Below are 23,061 nucleotides of genomic sequence, written 5' to 3'. Positions count from 1 at the left end.
GATACAACTGGAAACCTACACCCATGAGCTCTCTACAATATGGTCACCCAAATATGACCTGCATATTGACGTAGGTTGACATGTCAACATGGGTGGAGGAATTCTCACAAGGCCCACTCATAGATGAAGAACTATAGGCAATCCATGGTTACAGAGGGAGAGAGATCAGTTTTCTCCAATATTAAGTAATTAGCCAAGTGGTAGAGTCTGCCCCATGAGACCCAAGTGGCCGGTTCTAAATACATTGTCTTAGTCTGCCTTCTGTAATAAACACCATGAGGAAAATCAACTTAAGAAGGAAAGGGTTTATTTAATCTTACAAGTTAGAATTCACCATGAAGGGAAGCTATGGCATGCACTTAGAGTAGGAACTTGGAAGCAGGAAAAAATCATGGAAAAACATCACTTACTGGCTTGATCCCCATGTCATGTTCAGTCTGCTTTCTTATACAACTTAGGGCCACCTTTCCAGAGTGGTACCACCCACAGTAGCCTGGGCCCTCCCACATTAATTGTTACTCAAGAAAATGCTCCACTGTCTTGCCTGTAGGTCAATCTGATGGAGGCAATTCCTCAATTGATATTTCCTGTTTCTAGATGGCTCTAGCTTGTGTCAAGCTGACAAAGAACCAGAATCATTCACATAAGCAACATTAAATGGACTCACATACATATGTACATGTGTGTATGTATGTTTATTAGTAATAATTAAAGAAAAAGTGCCATGAATTCAAGAGTGAGTGGAAACACAGATGGAGTTAGATGGGATGATGGAGGGATAAAAATGATATAAATACAGTACTCATGTATGAAATTCTCAAAACTTTAAATAAAAGAAATCTAAAAAAGTGCTAATGTCCATGCTATTATATTTTGCCCAAAGAGATAACATTTCAGGCTTTAATAAACTAGAGTTTTCAGAGTGAAACAGAGAACGTGGGAGGAAGAGTGTGTTCTCATTATATCAAATTTCTTGTAACAACTCAGAATTTGCCAAATGAGGACTATTGGTGGCTACTTTTCCAAGGAATGCCACTTAGGAGTGAAGGAATTCCAGACATGGAAACTGGTAGAATATGCAAGGACAAGGTAGGAGATTCCATGAAAGATGAAGTTAGATTGTGGCTAACACACTTGTAAAAATAGCTTTTAAAGACTCCTAACACTAAGCAGAAGTGTCTGGGCTTAAGCTAAGGACACTCTGAGGAAAGCAAAGCTGAACACAGGATCAAAGTCTATGGTGTATGATCACAGCATTGTCTTTGCTCTAGAAGCATAATGTTAACATCCTTACATCTTCCACGGCTCTACTTACCATGTTCATCTGACTTTCTAAATACAAGGAATACAATTATGAAGACATTTAATGTCCTTCTGTGATAATTTCCCTGTCTGTGCCATTATGACATTGCTTCTACTATTTTTCATTTTTATGAACTGTGGTACCTTCTTTGTATGCATAATAGTTCTATGATGAATGTTAAAAATCATGAATTTTACTTTTTTGGGTATTTAATCTTTTTAAATCAAAATTTCCTAGGTTTCTTTTGTGAAGTTATTGAGTTATGTCCAAATTTTGACTCTTTGGTGTCAAGCTTTTAGATTTTGTGAGGTGAATAAGAGAAATGTTTGGAACAGAATTATTTTCATTTTCTTTCTGAATATATTTTCTGATGCCCACACAATATGAATCCTTTAAAGCCCTTGAAAGATCTCCAGTCATTTTCTCGGTTTAGCTATTCACCCTCTACTCTTCTTTTTGGTAGATCCAAGCCTCTTTGGCATCTCTGGACTTCGTCCCTCCAACGTAGGAAGACTTCGAGATCTGCTTGGACCTGTCACTCTGCATTATGACTTGAAACCCCTTTCCAGAATTGAAACAGTTACTGGCTCACATTTGTTTCCCCGGAAATCCTGAGGTACATGGATCATGGCTTTTTGTTACTCAATGGCCATTATCTTGAAAACCACTGATTCACAAATGTGTCCAATTTATTTCTTGTTTCCTTTGGGTCAGTTCAATCTAGTCTCTGTCACTCTACCTTGCATGGGTGCAGATATCTCTGAGGGAATCCTGACATATTAAAATTTCTGTTTGATCTTGAAAAACTACTAAGTCTATTCTCCCTTATCCTTGATAAAGTGGGGATAATACTCAACTATTAACCAATGAATTTTATACAATAGCCAGTTTCAATAAAAGAAACTGCCCCATTGGTTGTCTTCTATTCTTGACACCAGAACCCTTTTCTGCTTTCCAGAGAAGCTTGATGTATTTATTGCCCCATTGCCAACTGAAGGCTTTGTCCTTTACCTTTAGACACGTTGCTAAAAGGACCATAGACTAAGCAGACACCCTTCCTCTATCCAGAGTCCATAGGGCATTACATTTATCTGAAGTATTTTGCTAATTATCAAAAGAGTATGTGATTTTGCAGTCATAAAAATCTCATTTTGTCTTAGAATCTAATTTAACATAAGTAATTATTTTCATTGAAGTGTGGTGTTAAATGAGTATTGAGTAAGAACATCTTCCACATTGTAACATATTTAAGCTAAAGTCCACGTGTAATATATGTAACTTAAAGTCCACATGTAACACATGTACCACAAAGTCCATGTATAAACGTATAAAACTTAAAATATAAGCAATACAGCACCATTTAGAAAGAAAAATGATTTTTGTTGTTGTTAAATGGTGTCTTCAGACATGTATAATTTTGTTACTACATCCTAATGTGTGGGAAAAACCCTATGGCCTTTTATTGAATGCTGAGTTAGGCCAAACCAGTATGAGGCAGTTAAATTAATGACTTCTATGCTGTTAGTACTGTACATGATTATTTCATTGAAGCCATCTCTGAGCCAAGTCTGTTGTATCTGTTGCTTTTCTTGCTTTGGTGACAAAGCAAATTAAGGAAAGAAAGGCTCATTTTGGCTCATAGTTCAAGGATATAGCCCATCATAGTGGAAAGTCATGGTGTCAGGGGCTGAAAACTCCCAACATTCTTCCCAAAGACCAATACCAATTTTCCAAAGTAGATACTTTCTTACTTGCTGTGTTAAAATACTTAACAAAAGCAAATAGAGAAAGGAAGATTTTATTTTGACTTATGATTTGCAATTACTTATGGTGAGAGGTGAGAGGGAGGAGTGTAAGGTAGCTGGCAATTGCACCCAATGGGAGGAAGCAGAGAGAAAAGAGATGAAGCTGGTGTCCTATCTACCGCAAGAACTGCTTCAGAGTCTCCTGATTGTGTGTGTGTGTGTGTACGCTAGATTCAGCACCACTTTCTGACTGTTCTATTATTCGAATGATGTAGGTGTTTGCTTGCACTCAGCATCAGCATTAAGTGTGTTTAGACACTAGCACAAGATGTGCTTGTATGAAGCAAATACTGTTGATAATAACTTCTGAACTAACAGCAAGATCTCGGACTCTGCAAACTTTGGTAAGTTTCTGTTGTGGGAACTCATTCAGCCAATAGCCTTTTGGGGTACTGGTCCATTAAGGCGTGGTCTCAGGTGCTCCATGTGAATGGATAAGGGAAGGCCGAAATGTGTTATGGCTCTCTTGGGTGGTGGTATCAGATCACAGCGAGTGACTCCTCAGTAAACACCTCATTTGCCTTTATTCCGGGATCTTGTGGACTCTATCAAATATCCATTACAGGTTTCTGCTAGGAGAAAAACAACTAGAAGTCACTGGGGTCAGTTCAAGCTCAGACACCAGGTCTAGTGCAGCAACTTAGGTGTACTTTCCATCCAAAGTGGATACTGTAAGAGAATTTATTCTGTATGTTTAACAATGAACTAAAAGAGAAATTACAGTGACGGATACAATACTCATTGCCAGCAAGTGTCTAATTAATGATGCTCATTATTATTTTTGATTCTTCCTGCTTTCCTTTATAAGGCTTTCTTTTGTGATACAGTGGTAATGTATCACAAAAGTGTCATGAAGAACGGGTAAGACAATGGATGTGTGACAGCCCTTGGTTCTTGTTGCTTTCCTAACTATACTCCCAAAGTATTCACTATCAAAACTAGATTGCAAGTTGGGAGGATTTCAAAGTCAATTCATTCCTGAATTGGCTATTTTTAGTCTTATTTATTTATTGTTGGTGAGAAGATTGTATCATTTAAACTCCTTTAAATTTTATTTCTTTTTCTCTGATGTGATGATAACTTACATTTTTTATTCTACCAAAAGGAAATATTTGATTGAAATGAGAGTTAAACTGGAAACAAGACATTTCCAGAGAAGTTTTTAATTGTGAAATTAAAAATTGACTCAGATTCAAGAATTTGAAAGAAAACATTGTAACCAGGCATAAGATGCTATTGAAACACTTTTAGTGTTCCCTCCTCATGATTTATAAAATTTGGTTTAAATAAAAATGCTGTGTAGTAATTTATTTTCAGAAATGAAATCTGTGGGAAAGCTTGTATCAGAGGTGTGATATTGATTAAATTACAGACATTCTCTTGGTACATTTATTTAATTAGTTATTTATTGTGCATATATGTGTGGTGTGTGCATGTGTGATGACCAACACACAGGAGTAAGTTCTCTTTTTCCACATATGGGTACTTGGATTGAACTCTGGTCATCAGGCTTAGTGGCATGTGCCTTTACTGGCTGAACCATCTCCTGCCCTAAATAACAAGCATTTCTTGAAGTTCCCTTGACTTTCCCATACTTTTGGGATTTAGAATTATAACTGCCTCATGTTTTCAATGAGCACTGAGGAGAACAGTGACAAGATACTGACATGCAGTGATTAAGGACTAAATGTTGGCATTTTGGCCCTTATACAACAATTTTCAAAGAAGCAATGGATTTACAAAGTAGATAGGAGTCCCCTGAAACTGGAGATGCTCGCACACTATAAATATATTCAGGTCAACTAGAGCCAGTTTTCATGCCTTTGTGTGAGAAGAAGAAAGCCCATCACGTGAGGTCACATATTCTATATTCTCAAAATGTTCTGCCTCCTTAAAAGGCTGCTTTTATTTGACAGCAGTAATAGGAGTGGTACTGGGAAATAAATTCCAGAATATTTATAAATAAATGACTGCATTTGTACAATTAACTAGCCCAGGACTGGGAATTCTGCCAGAAATGTTCTTTTTGAGTCAGATTTCAGTTTAGTGAGCCAGCCACATTCTGGAAGTTGTCTTAGTTAGGTTTCTATTGTTGTAAAAAAAAAAAGCAGCATGAATAACAGCAACTCAGAAGGCAAAGATTTATTTCAGGTTACAACTTTCAGGTAACATTCCATCACTGAGGGAAGTTGGGGCAGGAACCTGGAGGTTGGAGATGATGTAGAGGTCATGGGAAAATGCTGCTTATTGGCTTTCTCCTCTTGGTTGCTCAACCTGCTTTCTTATAGCTCCCAGGATGACCAGTCCAGGGGAAGCACCACTGACAGTGAGTTGAGCCCTCCTATATTAACCACCAATCAAGAAAATGCACCACAGGCATGTCCATTGGCCAATCTGGTGGGGGCATTTTCTCAATTGAGGGTCGCTCTTCCAAACTGACTCTAGCTTGTGCCAAGTTGACCTAAAACAAATCAGCACAGCAATTCAGAACTAATTCCCCCACTCTTCTGTCAAATTAACCCAACTTCGTGTTCAGATTTTTTTAGTTCCATGAGAGCAGGTAAGTGTGATTGCATTGTGGGATAACGCCAGAAGAAAGCTGGTAGCAAGTGGGGTTCTTGAAAGCTTGAAGTCCAGGGGCTGAAAGCCCTGTACAGGGACATAGGCTCCCAGAAGGCTCCTTCTCTTGCTTCACTTACATCTGATGGATCTCTGAACACAGCTTGGTTTAATTTTATTATATATTTCAATATAATACAGGTTGGGCTTAAGAACTATTGTTAACTGATTAGATTTACAGGGGTGATTGGATTTTAGAAGTTCTGGAATCAGCTAGGTATGGTGGTGTACATCTACCATCCCAGCACCCAAGGGGCTAAGTCAGGCAAATAGAGTATTCCGTGTCTTCCTGTAGTACATAACAAACTATCATTTAAAAAAGTATGTGGATTTAAATCTTGAATATAGTTGGTTCTCTTTTTTCTTTCTTTCCTTCCTTCCTTTTTTTTTTCTTGTTTTGTTTTTCAAGACAAGGTTTCTCTGTGTAGCACTGACTGTCCTGACGTGCTCTTTAGACTAGGTTGGCCTCAAACTCTCAGAGAGCAACCTGCCTCTGTCTCCCAAATGCTGGAATTAAAGGTATATGGCACCATTCCTGACCTAGTTGGTTCCAAATCATTCAAATCACATACTTCCTAAGTCTCAGAGATGTCTGAATTTTAAATATAAGTAAGTTATATATTAACATTCACCTTTTGGTGAGAAGCATATATATTATGGAAAACACAATAGTAAAGTGGGTTTCAAGTAACCTAATTTTTCTGATATAAAATGTCTCCTAATAGTTTAAATTCTTAATTTACCTAAGTTTAGAACTATTTAAAATGTACTTACTTGACAAAAACACAGTAAGAGGAAATTTCTTGCAACAAGGAATAATCATATGACTGCTTAAAATTTGGAGTGATATTGCTTTCAAAATAATCTTTTTTTACACAATTGGCCAGCCATTGAGCTGTTGCTGACTTCTCCTAGTGATGGCATTGCAGTTTCTCTTAACCTGCTTGAGACGGTGTGATGGCTCGCCTTGGTTGTCAACTTGAGGACAGCTGTAAGTAACTAGAGAGCAAGCATCTGGACACGGCTGAGAGGGTTTTTTCTTGAAGGGTGGGAAGACCCACCTAAAATGGGATCATTAAATCCAGATTGAATGAACTCAAAAGACCCATCTTCTCTGGGCCACACTTTCTGGGGGTAGCATATATAAAGCGTGCACGCACACACACACACACACACACACACACACACACATTAATTCTGTTACTCTGGGAAACCCTAACTAATACAGATTTGTTTTCATTTATTCCTACAGGGAAGTCTCTGATGCAAGTCTGTGGGGGCAGTAGGCTTCCATGGGAGAGGAATGACATCACACATCTTGGCTCTATTTGTTGGAAATAGTAACAAATTCCTTTGCCTAAGCTTGCAGAAAAGGAGCTGCAGAAAATGAATCAGTATAAGAGAAAACACTAATCTTCATTTTCCTATTTTCAAAGTGTGAAAACTATTGTTAAACATGTTTGTTCCCCAAACACATATCATTCCATATAGACTAAAGGAGGAAATTATATATGTATGTGTATACATATATGCATATATATGCATACATATGACACATATGTGTATATATCAAGACAAATTATTGAATAATCACTTTATCCATTAAGAATCATTAAATATGGAAATTCATTTCATGGGAAATTTCATTCAATAGCTATAAATAGTTAATTTCATTAATGAAACAGAACAAGTTAATTGGGTTTGCAGTAGTCAGATACTGAGGGTCCCAGAAGGGCCATTTCCCTTAAGAGAGGGTGATATACCAGTTAGTTGGGGGAAATATAATTAGATTTGATCAGTTGAGTATTCCTGTCCTGCTGGGGAGTCAGGCACACACTCAGACTTGGGTATACAGTTGGAAAACTATGACTTAGGAAGTGTCACGTTGGGCCTCCCTCCTATTCTAGCCCCCAGCACTGTCACATCTCATACATCCAGTGCACACACGTAACTGCCTACATTCAGTTAGTGTTTCAGTCTTCACCCGTCATGATCTAGAAGTCAGTCATGGAGCAGGGGTGAGGTCTCCACATAACAAACTCTTCTGAATGGAGAGGAAATTGAACCCTGCTGTTCCTACTGAGGTCAGCACACTGGAAGAGATTGCACTCTCATCTATTCAAAGTGTATTTCTTAAGAGCTGCATGCCAGTCAGTGAGCGCAAAAGTCCCAGGTTGATACAATGTTAGGTCTAGTGAAGGAAGGGAAAACAATCAAGGAAATTATGTAAACAAGATAAACCCTGGTGAGGTGGGGTGACAGCCCGGCTGCATACAGGTGCTGGTTAGTGCCAGAAGCAGCTGTGCTGTTCAAGGTGCCCATCATTTGGGGTTGTAGGGACACACACTCCTGGTGCTGCTGAGTTCTAATTTTAAGAAAAAAAACCAGACCCACAACTCTGTCCTCATGACTGGTTCTATGATATGACTTCAAACATTTGAAGCTTACCTTTTTAAAACTCTGTTCCTTCTGGATACCTAACTACTGTGTCTGGTACCTTTGTTAGATTTCAACACACTTTTGGTGTCAATCCTGATATAAATTCTGTCTCTCTAGTCTTAAAATAGAAGTATAAATGATGCATTGTCATTAGATTATTTAAATCAAATTGTTGTCTTGTTTGATAGTGGAGCAAAAAATATATTGTTTTTCTTTTGCTTCTGGTGGTGACACCAGAGACTAGGAAAGAAAAAGGTTGGTTAAATATGAACTAGTTCTTCAAGCAAAGTTCTTGCCATGCAGGCATGAGGATTCAAGTCAGATTCCTAGCCCTGTTGTAAAAAGACCAGTGGCATGTGCGCGTAACTTCAACACTTGGAAAGAAGAGAAGAAACTGGAGGCTTTGAAGGCAGCCCCCCTTGATGACAATTGGGCCACTGATCTATGAGTATAGAAGAATATCATTAGGGATAATTTCATTATCATTTTTTTGCCATTCATATTTCATTCTATCCTAAGTCTATGGGCTCTCCTTCCTCAGGTTCTCCAGACAGTGACACAACCTTCTTTATTATTTTATTGTTCACATATTTTAAAATAAATATTAAGGATCTTATGTACCTATGTTTTATTAATGACTAAAATTTTTCATATTTCTCTCTTTAATCAGATTTTTTGTTTTGAATTCTTGATTTCTTTAAACACTGTGAAAGAGATACCTAAAATTTTACTGAGTGGAGGATTATGTTATATAGCTGTTGGTTGATTTGCCTACATCCATGTCATTTCAAATAAATGGGGATTTTGTAAGGTTAAAACCTGATAACAGTAGATGCTCACCAATTATATAGACTTAAATAAAGCTGATGTGTGTTTCAGAAATAATTTGGGGTTTCAAACAAAGTGAATTGTAGAATGATTTTTCTCTTTCATGAAACTGTACTTGGCATTTAGAACTCTCTCTCTTTGACTGGAGTAGAGGATTAAGTTTGTAGGAAGGAGACATGTGGATTTCCTGAAGGGAACTGTGTCATATGTTAAGGTCTGTGATCTAGCAGACCTTATATAGGCTGCTGAAGAGAAGCCACTGGCTGATCTTGACAGACTTTACAGTGACAAGAATGTAGCTCAGAACAATCACTTGTGGACAGGAAGGGTCTTTGCTAGGGAGTTGTGTATCTCTTACATGATTTGTCATCAGTGTACATGGATATAACTCAGCAATTCTGACACTATTTACATTTAACATTACATACATGCATATATTCTATTTTGAGATTATAATTACAACATTTCTCTCTTCCCTTTCCTCCCTTTGAGCCCTACTATATTCCCTTCCCACTCTCCTTCAAATTCATGGCCTCTTTTCTGCTATATTGCTAAATATTGTTGTAATTTAAGAAAAGCAGTGTGCAAGAGAAAGATGCCCAGCAACAGGGTTCAAGCAGAAGGGTTTTTTATTAGGGATAGGTCTCTGGGGCCAAGAGCAGCAGAAAAGAGGAAAGAGGGGCAGAGAGAGAAGAGAGATAGAGAAGGAGAGAGAGAGACAGAAACAGAGAGAGGGAGAGAAAGAGAAAGGGAGGGGATGAGGGATGGGCAGGGCCCTTTAAAAAGGGAACATAGTGAATGTGCACAGGTGGTGCTCTTAGTGGCTGCAGCTGAGGTTGTATCCTGTCAGAATCCCAAGGACAGGCCAATACAGATGCCTGAATACTAACAAATACACCTGCTCAGTCTACATAATGTTACTTGTACATGTGCTTTCAGGGTTATTTGCACTGGACAACCAATTGGTGTGCTCTTCCACGGGGAAGACCACATTTCCACCCCCAGCTTTTCTCATTTGCTTATAATTCTTTGTGTAGGGTTGTGACATCATGGGTTCCTCCTCTGCCCCCTCCTTTTTGACTTGTTCATTGGTTGTCAGTGTCCGTAAAGATGGTTCTACTTCATCTTGGCTCAAGGACAGAGAGTTCAAATGTCCTCAGTAAGTCATAAGACCTAAAGGTCAAAGGTGTGGCTGCAGAAGGATGTTTTATCTTGGCCTTGGATGTCTCATTCTAAATAGCAACTGACCTGGTTTGAGGTGTGGTTACTCCTGACCCTCAATGCCAGTTAGCGAGAAGTTGAATCTAAGGTGTGATTATATACCTTCTGGTTAAGGTATATAAGACTGGTGAAAAATAAACTTGTGGCATTTCAGTTTTGACTGATTTGCCTTCCCGATTTTATTCCTCTTTTCCCTTAACGTCTTTAGCTAGCCTTTCTTTAGTCCACACTCCCCCTCTGAGGTACGAACTTCAGGCTGCTTGGCTGGCTCCTACTGCAGCCCTGCAAATATAGCATCTGACAATTGGTGTCATCTGCGTTCAGGCCATGTTTGGGCAATCGTGTTGGTGAAACTTCTGATGTTACTAGGAGACACAATCTCACAGCTAAGTCTCCCATCCTCTGGCTCATATGGTCTTTCTGCCCCCTCTTTTGCAGTATTACCCGAGCTTTAGGTATGGGGGTGTTTCTAGATGCATTCATTCTGACTGGGCTCACAGATCTTAATGCACATATTCTTAATCTGAATATTGAAATGAATGGGGTGAGACTGATTTTAATTTTTTGTTTTTCCCTGTTTCTTTCACAGAACAAGTGTATGTAGGGGGTGTGTATCTGTGTGTAAGCATGTGTATACACGTGTGTGTATGTATGTATCTATGCATGTGTATATTCATGTGTTGTATGTATGTGTATACACTTGTGTAGGCATGTGTGAGTTTGAGTGTGTGTGTGTCTTCTTATGCTACTCTCATTAAAGATTAGGTCAAATGACTGATACATATAATGTTGGAGCTACAAGACCTTTTCCTTGCTTTCTGGAATGATTGCAGTGCTTACACAGTTAAAATCAAAGCTATTGTATACCCATCTACTCTATATTCAACCAGGAAAAAAACAAAATTATTCATAACTGTGGTCAGTTTTTATTAATTTACATAAGAACTATTAACACTACATAATAAGAATGTTTTGTAAAAGAATAAAATCACCAGTGACACATCGAAGACTAATCTTTTCCTTATGTATAGTTGGAAAGCTCTAAGTAACTGTCATAGGACTTTCATATTCTGTCTGCCTATGTTCAGCATCCTTGCAAATATCCAAACACTACTGAAAGAGAAAAAATATTTCATGGCAAAACAATGCAATCTTATTCTAAATGCTCTCTGGAGACACAAACACTAAGTTAAAAACAGAACAAAAGAAAACGTGATAAAAGATGTGAGTTTTATTTTTAAATCTACAGTTGAATTTGTATAAATAATTTTTTTATTTTTAGCTCAAAGGTTTTACTGTTGATGTTGAAACATAATTTAAAAATAGCCCTGAAGGAAAAATTTTCTGCTTTACTTCTCCATGCAAGTTGTAACTACAGGTAGTGTAAGTGTTGTTACAGAAGAATTTAAAATAAAAGTGACTCCTTATCCTATCTCATTTTGTCTCTGGATTTACGTTGTATATGTCATTAAACTTGCAATCTCTTGCTTATCTTCTAGAACTTTGAAATGCATAATATTGTTCTCTCTGTGTGCTTCCCCCGTTCCCGACTTCTATGCCTGGAATAGAACTCAGGGACTCAACCATGTGTGGCAACTGTTCTACCTCTGAGCCTCATCCCCAGCCTAAATGTTGTTTCTCTATTATTCATTTTACTACTCTGCTCATGTCTGTCACTTGTTAATTCCACTTACCACTGTGTCTAACACAACTGTCTACATCAGCATTCATAAAGCAACCTTACTGATGGCTATATTGTATTTGCATTACATTTCTTGATAATTTTCTTGATGATAATTTATTTAACCAACCAACTTTTACTGGGCCTCAATCTTTTCCCCCAATTTCCCCTTTAGCTGTCAAAACATGTCTCCATGATCACATAAGCACTTTTGTGCAGACTTGCATAAATGTGTCAGCAGGATAAATCTAAAACAACCTCATTGGACCAAACTGTATATTCTTAAGTTCTTTATAAATATTTGCAAGTTCACATCTATAATTTCTCCAACAAAGGTTTAATGATGAAAACTTGGATTTCATGAAATCTTTTTTTTCTGAATCCACTGATTGGATTGGATTGGCATTTCTTTAACTTGGAAATAACTAGAGGTTTCTCTCACTTTCTTGAAATTTTCAGATGGCTTTCTTCTATTGGTTTGCTCTGCCATCACCTCTACTTAGTTTTAATTGAGACATTAATAGCCCTGAAGGAAAAACTTTTCTACTTTACTTCTCCATGCAAGTTGTAACTACAGGAAAGTTGTAATCTATTAGAAAGCTCATGCCATGTCACAGAAACTAATATTTTACATGTTAAATAGCTTCCTTGGGTTTCCCAGGAACTTGCTTTTGCTACTTTTCACTACATAACCATCATTTTTAATACATTTATTTATTTGTGTTTAGAGAGGAGTGTGCTCATTAATGCCATTGTTTATGTGTAGAGGTCACATGATGACTTTTAGGTTCTTCTACCATGTGATCCAGATTATCAAACTCAGGTTATCAGGTTTGGTGGCAAGTACTTTTCATTAGCTTTCTAGAGCCATCTAACCAGGGAATAACTGTTAATTAATTACTACTTTTCACTGTGGACTTGAAACATTTTAAAAATAGGAGGATTTTTAACTTTAAGAATTCTTAAGGGGATAACACACAGGTGACTTAAACATTACATATATGAAAGAATTTTGTCATTTTCACCCATTATCAAATGATTTTTCCTATACTGTTGGTTCTCCTATGAAATACTAAGATAATAAAGGATGTGAACTCTATTGAACTTCAGAAAAAATATAGAAGGATCACCATTGTAGTACTTACTACTCTTCAGGTGGTGTTTGTCTAAAACTAAAATTCTGGTTTGTTTCTGTTGAAGGAACACTTGAGGGTCACTTTCTTGAGGGTAAGTAATCAACTATGGCTTATTTATTTATTAAAAAACCATGCTTGAAGTAAATTAGCATTTATGGTAACAGCTAAATACAACAATTTCTAATTTAAGTTGGCATAGTGAACAGTTTATTTGACTTGCCCAAGAGGTAACTTTAAAACATTATAACCTTGAAAGTTAAAGAGTAAATTTAGTTGAGACAACAAAAAATGTTTAAACTATATCATCATTCCTTTTCCTTTTATAGTTTAAGAATATTTTTCTTACTTGCCCAGGGTGATCTTCAATTATTTGAAGGAATCTTCCTGTCTCCATTTCCCATGTAACTAAGCTAGACAAGTGACACTGGGGTGACCTACCATTCCTTTGAAAAAGCCAGGCTAAGGAAAACTGGTGTGCACACATCCCCCACCTGATTCACATATTAAGTGTATAGGCACCAATGAATTTGAATGGGTTGTCCTAATTTTAGTGTTTTTTCTAATAAAACAAAATTAGACTTCTTCATCAGTGTGCTTAGGGTCACAGGTTTTAAATAAAATAGAGTAGATCTTGTAGTTTTCTTTTTCCAAATAATTAAAATAGGACTTGATTTAAAAATTTAATTTTAAATTTTCCAATATTTAGCTTTCATTAAAACATAGGTAGCCTAGAGTAGAGAATAGTCTGTGGACTGAGGCTAAGAGCATAGGATTTGGGATTAGAGTTACTGTTTAAAATTTTGTTTTATCAGTTATTATACTTAGGAGAGCTATTTCTTGTTTTCAGTATTCCAGATAATAAAAAGAGGACAATGTAGCAACTATCTCAGAGAGTATTTGTGAAGATTAAGTAAAGATCAATATCATAGTTTTATCAAAATATGATTTTGCTTCTGTGGAGAATGGTGTCAGGATTTTGTTCAGGAATGCATTAAGTCCATAGATCATTTTGCTCTTTTTGTGATTTGTGGGAGTATGAACTGAGGCAGCCATTGTGTAAACCAGTGTGATAGTTTCTCAAAAATCTAAAAATAAAAGTGCCATATGACCCAACCACTCCACTCCTAGGCATATGTCCAAAAGACCGTAATCCTATTACAGAGACACTTGCTCATCCATGCTTGTTGTTGCCTTATTTTCAATAGCTAGTAAATGGAATAAGCCTAGATGCCCACCAAAAGGTAAATGGGTAATGAAATAGACATAATGAAATAAATAGACATAATGATAGGCATAAAGATAAATAAAACTGATAGTTGCAGGAGAATAAATGAAACTGGATATTATCATATGATATGGAGTAGCCAAGGCCCAGAAAGACAAACACACATGATCTCTCAAATATGTGGATCCTAGGTTTTAATTCTGATCTGTTTATTTATGTGGTAATGAGTGTGTCCAGAGGCCAAGAAAGTAGAAAGGGGGCCTGTAAGGAAGGGAGAAAACAGGCTTCCAGGAAGAGGAGTAGGGAGGGTAATAGAATACATGCAATATGAAGGGAAAAAGGGAGATACTGGCATATAAAGTTTAATTAGGGATGAGAAGGTAGGGAATTACCAGAGAGGACATAGTCAGTGGGTGTCATCACAAATCAAGTATGTACAAAATTGCCAGAAAGAAGTCTGCTACTTTGTAAAAAGTTTTGAAATATTTTTAAAATGTTATCTTTTTTAAAAGACCAAGAAAATAATTTTTAAGGTAATAACTTTAGTCCTAGGCATAGGTATTTTATACTCAATTTCCCTAACTTTGATGTCTTTAAATCTGGTGCTCTTGTGAAAATGTGGATTCTTGCTAGCAAGTCTGTGTGAGGTCTCAAGGTTTGCTTTCATGATAATTTCCCAGGTGATACCCAGGGTACTAGCCTGTGGGTGTGAGGCCACTGTGGATGGCTGCTCTTATTTTGAGATGTAATAAACTCAAAGTGTGGGCTAGGGGTAGAAAGAGGCATGAATAATGTGTAGAGATTAATTTCCTTCCAGAATATGCTAACCAGTCTTTTTTTACTTGCTTCTCAACACATTTAGAATTAATGGTTTTTATTTCAACCTTTTCTTCTTTTTCATTCTTTGCCTTTCTCTTGCCATTCTCCTTCTGACTGAAAATGTCACTGATGTCTAGCTATCTTGTTAGCAAGCTGAAGCATCAACTTTAAGTCATTTTCTGGGACATAATAGGGCAATTTATCTAGACGACCTTCAAAAGGCAGTTTCTCTGTAACATTTATCTCCTAAAATACACGGATGTGAAAATGCACTGAATGCTTTCCATACTGCTACTGAGAACAACCAATCCACACACAGCTTTATGCAGTGTTAATAATACATGGATGTGGTCCCTATTACTGAAGATGTGGAAAAAAGTGGTGGTTATTACAAAGGTGGTGGGAACTGAACAGCACAACCATAGTACACATTCCATCTGGTCTGAAAGGTAGGACAAGAAGAACGGTGGTTTCCTAATGTCTTAGCACAGCATGATAAGAGTATTTTGAAAAAGAATAAAATTACCGATGACACTTTGAGAGCATATTTTTTTCCTTATATAGAGTTAGGATGTTCTCAGTGGTTGTCATGGGATTCTCATCTCTTCCTTGTAGGAGGAAACCATGTGAAACCGTGTGCCGCCATTAACCATGTGACTTACTAGAGGCACACACAGATGAGGTAATAAAAGAGCGGTTTACCGCACCGCTAAACACACCCACTTTAGGCATGACTAAAGACATATACGGAAGTAGGCGGTGAACTACGTCACTAGCCAGGCCCACTTTTGGGCATGGTTAGGGGCGTTACGGCGGAAGGTATAAAAAACTGAACAGCGGAAGTCTCGGTCTCTTTTTCCAGCTTTCGGCTTCCAGTTCGGCGGCAGAAAACTACTCGGCTCATCTGGGTTACTTGTTTGGTCTCTTGTGAGTAATTTCTATAATAAATACTTATTTTTACTTTCAGTAAGTGTGCCGTTTATCATTGCAGCATCACTTTCTGGTTAGCATTCTTCCAAATATCTATACAGAACATGAAGAGAAAAAGAAGGTCTCTTCGAGAAACAATGTCATCTTATTCTAAATGCTCTCTGGAGACATGGATGCTAAGTTAAAATATAACATGATAATAGATCTTATACATCTACAGTTCAACTTTGCTAGCATTTTCTTTTTTAGTACAAAGTTCATACCAGTGTTATCTCACTATGATTGACAAGCAAATTCTGGGTAGAAAGTAAGGTGTGCTTGATAAGTAGACATTTAATCTTTCCAGAATGTGTTGATATTTTTTATTCACTTACAAAGAATCATTGGTTTATACTTCAAGCTTTTATTTTTTATTTAAAACACAATTTATCATTATATTCATATGCATGTGTGTATCTGTGTGTTCATGTGCACACGAGTACAATGCTCACAGAGCCCAGACAAATGTGTCAGATCCCCTGGAATTACAGGCCACCTGACATGGGTGATGGGAACCAAACTTAGACCTTCTGGAGTAGTACATGCTCTTAACCACTGTGACATCTCTATACACCTTGAAAATTTATTCTTTTTGCTTTTCTTTTGCTATTACTCCTTCAGACTGAAACAAAATGCCAATGATGTCTAATTTCCCTTTTGATAAGACTGAAGCATCAAGTTGAAGCCATGTTATTGCTCATAATAGACAATACACCCAGGTGATACTAGAATTATTGCTCACAATAGACAATATGCCCAGATGACACTAGAATTATTACTCACAATAGATAATACACCCAGGTGACACTAGGATTATTGCTCACAATAGACAATATACCCAGATGACACTAGAATTATTGCTCACAATAGAGAATATACCCAGATGACACTAGAATTATTGCTCACAATAGACAATTCACCCAGGTGACACTAGGATTATTGCTCACAATAGACAATACACCCAGGTGACACTAGAAAGGCAGTTTCACTTTAACATCTATCGTCCAAAATACAGGGGTCTGGAAATGCATTGAACACTTTCCAAACGTCCACTGAAAAGAACCAAGTCACAAACAAAAGGCAAGGCAGTAGAGTGGAGTATTTAGGAAGAGAGAGCCTGAGGGTGTTATGAAGTTATGTTTCTATGATCCCTGTTACTGAAGGAGTGGCAGTCTTAGATGTGGAAAGAAGTGATGGTTATTACAAAAGGTGGGAACTGGACAGAACAGCCATAGTATATATTCCATCTGGCCTAAAAGGAAGGGGTGGTTTTTAAAACCTTCTTTCTAAACATATTCTTAGCTTGCCCAACAACTGTGTTGGGCAATTTGTCACTCTTCTCCTTTGATGTGTCATCTTGTCATCTGAACTATACTATTCCCCTTGCTGATACCTCTGTCTCACATGCACAACTCTTCATTTGTGCAAAGCAGAGAAGAGGAATTGTGATTGATATAAAAAGAAAACATAAATCAGCATAAGGACACATTAGCAAAACATGAACTCTGTAAGAGCCCACAACCATATTCCTACCTTGTAGTTAGCCACTGATATTTAAACTAATTGATCGAAAGAAGATTTTCAACATTTTGGCAAAGATCAAGGCATATTTATGTACATAAAATGGATGAGTAACCATGTAGAAGTTGACCCAAACTGAAGAATTATTAATTCTGTAATTTAAAGTTTGAAGACAGTGCCAGTAGAAACTTGAGCTGAGAAGGAACACTCAGCTGGAGCAACCTTGTGTTGACTGTTTTCCCTGTCCCAGCCTCAATGCTTTAAATGTCAGTCTGGCAAGCAACTGAACCTTTTCTTGCACACGGGAAGAACGCTTCAATAGCACCAGCACATTCTAGCTAGACATTCACTCCGACTCAAGATGCTGCTCTCAAGACAACTATTTCGCCTTTGAAATATTTAGACTTAAACTTCTAAACAAAATTCTTAATTTACTAGCCTGTCTGGGAGACTCTTTGGCCTCCTTAGGAGCTGAGCAAATAAAACCAAAACAAAAGTAAATACTTCTAAATTGTCTTATAAAAATAATCTAAAATAAGGCAATCACACATTTTATTTAGTTTTTATATGCAAAGGAACTTCTCCCCCATTAACATCTGCTATGAAAAGCAAAAGTAAAAAATTGACAATTTGACAACTTTCATTTTACTACAACAATATCCCCTTGGCACACCCACGGCTGTTCTAAACTCACTTTGTTTCCTTTTTCCAGCTGTCAAAGTGACATTAAAGGAACAATGCTTTAATTAAATATCTGGAATGTTTATGGTTCCTTATGCTTACCCCACAACAGAATTATGTATTTTAGAAGAGTAAATTACCTGTGGTCATTTGTCAAATTTAATATTACTTTAAATTTCTATAGACATTAGTGAGTTAAAATGGTGTTAGATAGTAATTCATTAAAAAGTGTTTTTTAAGGAGCTAAAATTCAGACCACAAATGTAATAGACACTGCACATGTATGCAAATCTAGGATAGAAATTAAATACAGGGGCTGGAGAGGTGGTTCAGAGGTTAAGAGCACTGACTGCTCTTCCAGAGGTCCTGAGTTCAATTCCCAGCAACCACATGGTGGCTCACAACCATCTACAATTCAATCTGGCATGTAGGCAGAACACTGTATATGTAATAAATAAATAAATAAATAAATCTTTAAAAAAGAAATTAAATACAGCTTACTTTTGTTTATGAGCATTTTAGTGTTCTGATTTAATATGTGAGATGAAACACAGGCCATTTTACTCAATGACTTCAGGTAATTTTTAAAGAGGACTCTTGAAGCAATTTTGAAGAAAAGTGATAGTGCATTCCAGCTGTGAGGCACTGAAGAGACAATATGTCCTGTTTGCAAAATAACATAGGATTAAAACATTCCTAAAGGACTCAAGGGGGAATGTTTGGCTCAAGGGGAAACAGAACTGACTACATGGATGGACTCGGGGCAAGTGGGGATGGGAACAAGAGGGATCAGATGTGGGGGAGAAGAGGCAACTGGAAAAGGAGGTCATTTGGGGGGTGAGGTAGAAACCCAGTGCAATCAATATAAACTTCCCAGAGTCTACAAAGGTGACTTTAGCTAAGACTCCCAGCAACAGGAGACATGTCATCTGAACTGGCCATCTCCTGTAACCAGGCAAGACTTCCAGTGAAGGGATTGGGACACTCACCCAGACACATAAACTTCAACCGACAATTTGTCCTGCCTACAAGATGTGCTGGGGTAAAGGTGACATAGAAATTCTGGGAGGGGTCAAACAATGACTAGTCCAGCCTGAGACCGGTGCCAAGAGAGTGAGCCCACCTGTGATGCTGCCTGGAGCACCAGGATCCAGAGGATGGATAGCCCAAAGACCTAGGATAGAACCAAACATGACTGGAAGCAACAAAAGCAAAACCAAAAAGGTCAACAACATGATGCCTGACAATATTCTGTTGTACTCTTATATCAGTGCCTGGCACAACTGTTATCAGAGAGGCTTCACCCGGCAACTGATGGAAATAGATACAGAGACCTTCAGCCAAACATTAGACCAACTTGGGGAATCCTGAGGAAGAGGTGGAGGAGCCAGGGAGTCAAGGACACCATAAGAAAACCCACAGAACCAACTAACCTGGACTCATAGAAGTTCTCAGAGAGGGAATCAACATCCAGGAAGCATGCAGGACTGACCTAGGCCCTCTGCATATATGTGACAGTTGTGTAGCTTGGTCTTCAAGTGGGACTCCTAACAGTGGGGACAGGGGCTGTCTATGAGTCTGTTGCCTGCTTTTGGGACCCTTTCCTCCTCCTACCAGGTTGCCTAGTCTATTCTTAACAGGAGAGGAGGTGCCTATTCACATTGCAGGTTAATATACCATGGGAGGTAGGCCATTTTCTGAATAGAAAGAGTAGATGGGGGGAGGGGCAAGCAGAGGCAAAGGTGAGGGGTAGTTGGAGAGGAGGGAGAGGAGAGGAGGGAGGGGAAGTTGCAGTTGGGATGTAAAAAAATAAACCATTAAAAAACAATAAAACACTGCCAAACTGATCTTGGATATTTTCACTGTATCTATTGTTTTACCTCATTGTGTGCCTTAAAGTCAGATTTTTAATTTTGGTAGTGTTTAGACTTAAACAAAAAGTTTAAGTTACTAGCTTGCTTAGGAAATTCTTGGATAGTCACCAGATGTGACTGAACAGAAAAAGGACTAGATTCGGTGGTAAGCAAGAGGCCTAGAAGCAGGAGAGTCTGAGCCTGGCAGCCAAAACATGTAAATGAGGGAGAGATTACATCTCTGTTCACAGCATAGGATTGGAAGGAAAATTTAACATCTCTGTTTTCTTGAAAGCTACACAGTAAGAGCAGCTCAGGATGGGGGTGGGGGGTTGGGGGTTACAGTGGTGGCAGTGAAACTGGACTTCACCCTGGCTTTGGCAAGTAGGAAATTAACCATTCCTTTTCTATTGCCCCTCAAAGTCAGCACAGATAACAGTTATTGCTATTAACTAACTGCTCATAACACAACAGGGTGGCGAGCCCAGACAGTACAAATGCACATGAACACACAAATACAGCCTGACTTCAAACTAGGAAAGCAGAGTGAGAAAGCTGTGTGATTCATAAACTAGTTTATTCTTTGAACAGTGGTCCAGAGTAAGACAGAGGGAAGACTAATAACAGCCACAACAACAGTGGCAGAATGACACTCTACAATCTGGAGACAGGACTGTAAAATCACAAGTCTTCCCCAAAGCAGACAATCCTGAGTTGGGAGTTCCTGGGGGCACTTGCTTGGTTTAAAGTGAGTAGAACCAGAAATCAAAATACCATGAGGGATCAAAGAGCGATGCAGTCAGGGAGGAAATGAGGCCACTCGATTGCAGACTCAGTACTTCCAATCATGAAATGTTAGCCATGGCTGACACCTCTGTATTTGGGTGACTACCTGGACCATAAGCTTCGTTATAGGAACTGCCGCTCATAATTTGGGGAAGAACATTTAGAACCATCACTAGAAAACTGAATGTTTATCCATATTAGATAATATAGAAGCAGAACTAGACAGTTTTGAAGACTTATCAAGGTAATTATATTATTATTATTATTTTAACAGTAATTGAATACGAAAAGCATCAAGGCTTTGTGCTTTTCTTGACTGTTTTTTATTTTTTAACGCAGGGCAGGAAGACTTGGAATTTGCTATGTAGTTTGTTAGTCTTCAACTCCTAATCCTTCTGCCTCCATCATCTGAGTGCTGGGCTGACAGGTGTGCACACTATGCCTTGCTAAGGAAATTTAGAACAGAAGAGACCTTAAGAGCAGAGAGAAGGGTTGAGTTGCTGAAAAGCGCCTTCGTACCACACAGCTAGTTGTTTCTCTGCTGTACCCTGCTGAGAAGGGGTGATGGATGAGATATTTACGGCTGGGGAAACACTAAGGCAGATGTGGCAAGTGTTTTTCCGTTTTACTCGGCAGTTTGTTTGTTTTAAACCCCAGGAAATGAGAGGTAAAGGAACACCTCCACCCAGGAGCCTCCCCAGAGGCAGCTACGAGGTGAATAATTTGGGGGCTGAAGCGTCTTCTAGAGGTGACACAAATGGCTCAAGGGTTATGATATGGGAGTGGGGAGATTTTTGTCTCCCTCACTGTTACTTTCTCTTACTGGAATTAAACTAAACGTGATCAGCTTCCTGCACAGGACTGTAGGGGGCAGGAGGGATGTGTGGCTTGTGGGATATTGACCCTCAATGATGGGATAGCAAGCAAGGAGCCAATATTCAGGGAGACAAGAAAGCCCTGGGGACGGTTGACTGGAGTCTGGAGACCACAGCTGGCTGGCTGTTGAGACAGAGAACTGAGAAAATGGGATGCTAGATGAAGAGGAGTGGAGGACCCAGAAATGGACCTTGGCTAAGAACCCCACCTCAGTCGCAGATGTGCAAAGGCCAAGGCTGCAGCCTTTGGGGTTAGTGCCTGAGCTTCTCCCCCTCTGTGGCATCAGTGAATCAAAGGACTCCGGAAACACTTCAGAATGCCTAATTTTGTCCCAGGTACTCCCAGGGTCTGATGCCAAGGACCCACTGGCAGTGTGTGCAGAGAGCTCTAGGTAGGGAGAGAAGAATGTCTGGGAAGCAGGGGACGAGGTCAAAGTTCCCCTTAACTTTATCTAAAAGCAGCATAACTTCCAGATGGGTGCCCTGTATACGCACAAGCTTCAGGTTACAGTTTAGACTCACTTGGGGGGGGGGGAGAAAATTTTGCTGGCTTGTTTCTTGAACATTAAAATTTGGAGTAAGCTGCAAAGAAACCCACCCCATCCCTCATCTTCTCTGTGGATGATAACTAGTTAGTTCTAGGGAGTGCAATAACAGACAATGTGCTGGAGCCCCTCAGTTCCATTGCAATCAAGTGGCCTCCCGCAGCTGCCACCCCGCCGACCCGCGATCTTCCTAGGTTAGAGGACATCTGCTGGGACTCACCGGCAGGGTGTCCAGCTCCAGGCTTTTCTCAGTCTCCTTGTAGCTGCTCCTCATCCACCTTCAGCGCTAGCAAGGCGGAGCTGTGAGCTGTGTGCAGTGCTGTCGGGTCTCTGTCACTCACTACTGCCTGGGATCCAGGCTGTCTGCAGCTGGAATCCAAGCCCAGGCAGCTCAAATTTATAGAGCAAAGGGGCGTTGCCGCTCCCTGGGTTCAGAGGCTGGGTTTGTCTTCCCTCTTAGCCCACCCCTAGTAAATGTCCTCCTGGCTCCTCCCTTGGTAGATTCTGACCAAGGAAAGGAAGATGCCACTGTCCCTCAGTGTCACCCAGAAGATGCAGGCTCACCTGGCTTGGAACCCAGCATCGAATAGAGAGGGTCTTGAAGAGGGAGGGAAATGGGTGGGCTCAAACAGTATTATTTACGGTAGAGATAAACTTTCCTTTTGCTTTCTTGTTTCTTTTTTCCTCCACGCACTCCCTTCTTTTTAGATTGCAAAAACTTTTAAGTCAGAATCAGGGCATTTCCTTGTCTTTTA

General features: G+C 38.9%; 1 protein-coding gene across 4 annotated transcripts in view; it reads right to left on the bottom strand.

Annotated features, from left to right (window-relative positions):
* Agtr1 (angiotensin II receptor type 1) overlaps positions 1-22,691 on the bottom strand; it is a 45,016-nt gene extending 22,325 nt beyond the window's left edge. For all 4 annotated transcript variants that reach the window (XM_040754628.1, XM_040754629.1, XM_021232854.2 and 1 more), the window contains exon 1: positions 22,527-22,691. The gene's annotated coding sequence lies outside the window, so the exon portion shown is untranslated. The remainder of the gene's footprint in view (positions 1-22,526) is intronic.
* Positions 22,692-23,061: the final 370 nt, after the last annotated feature.

Source organism: Mesocricetus auratus, unplaced genomic scaffold, assembly GCF_017639785.1.
Source record: "Mesocricetus auratus isolate SY011 unplaced genomic scaffold, BCM_Maur_2.0 Super-Scaffold_100011, whole genome shotgun sequence".
NCBI lineage: Eukaryota > Metazoa > Chordata > Mammalia > Rodentia > Cricetidae > Mesocricetus > Mesocricetus auratus.
This window is presented reverse-complemented; position numbering and strand designations above follow the sequence as displayed.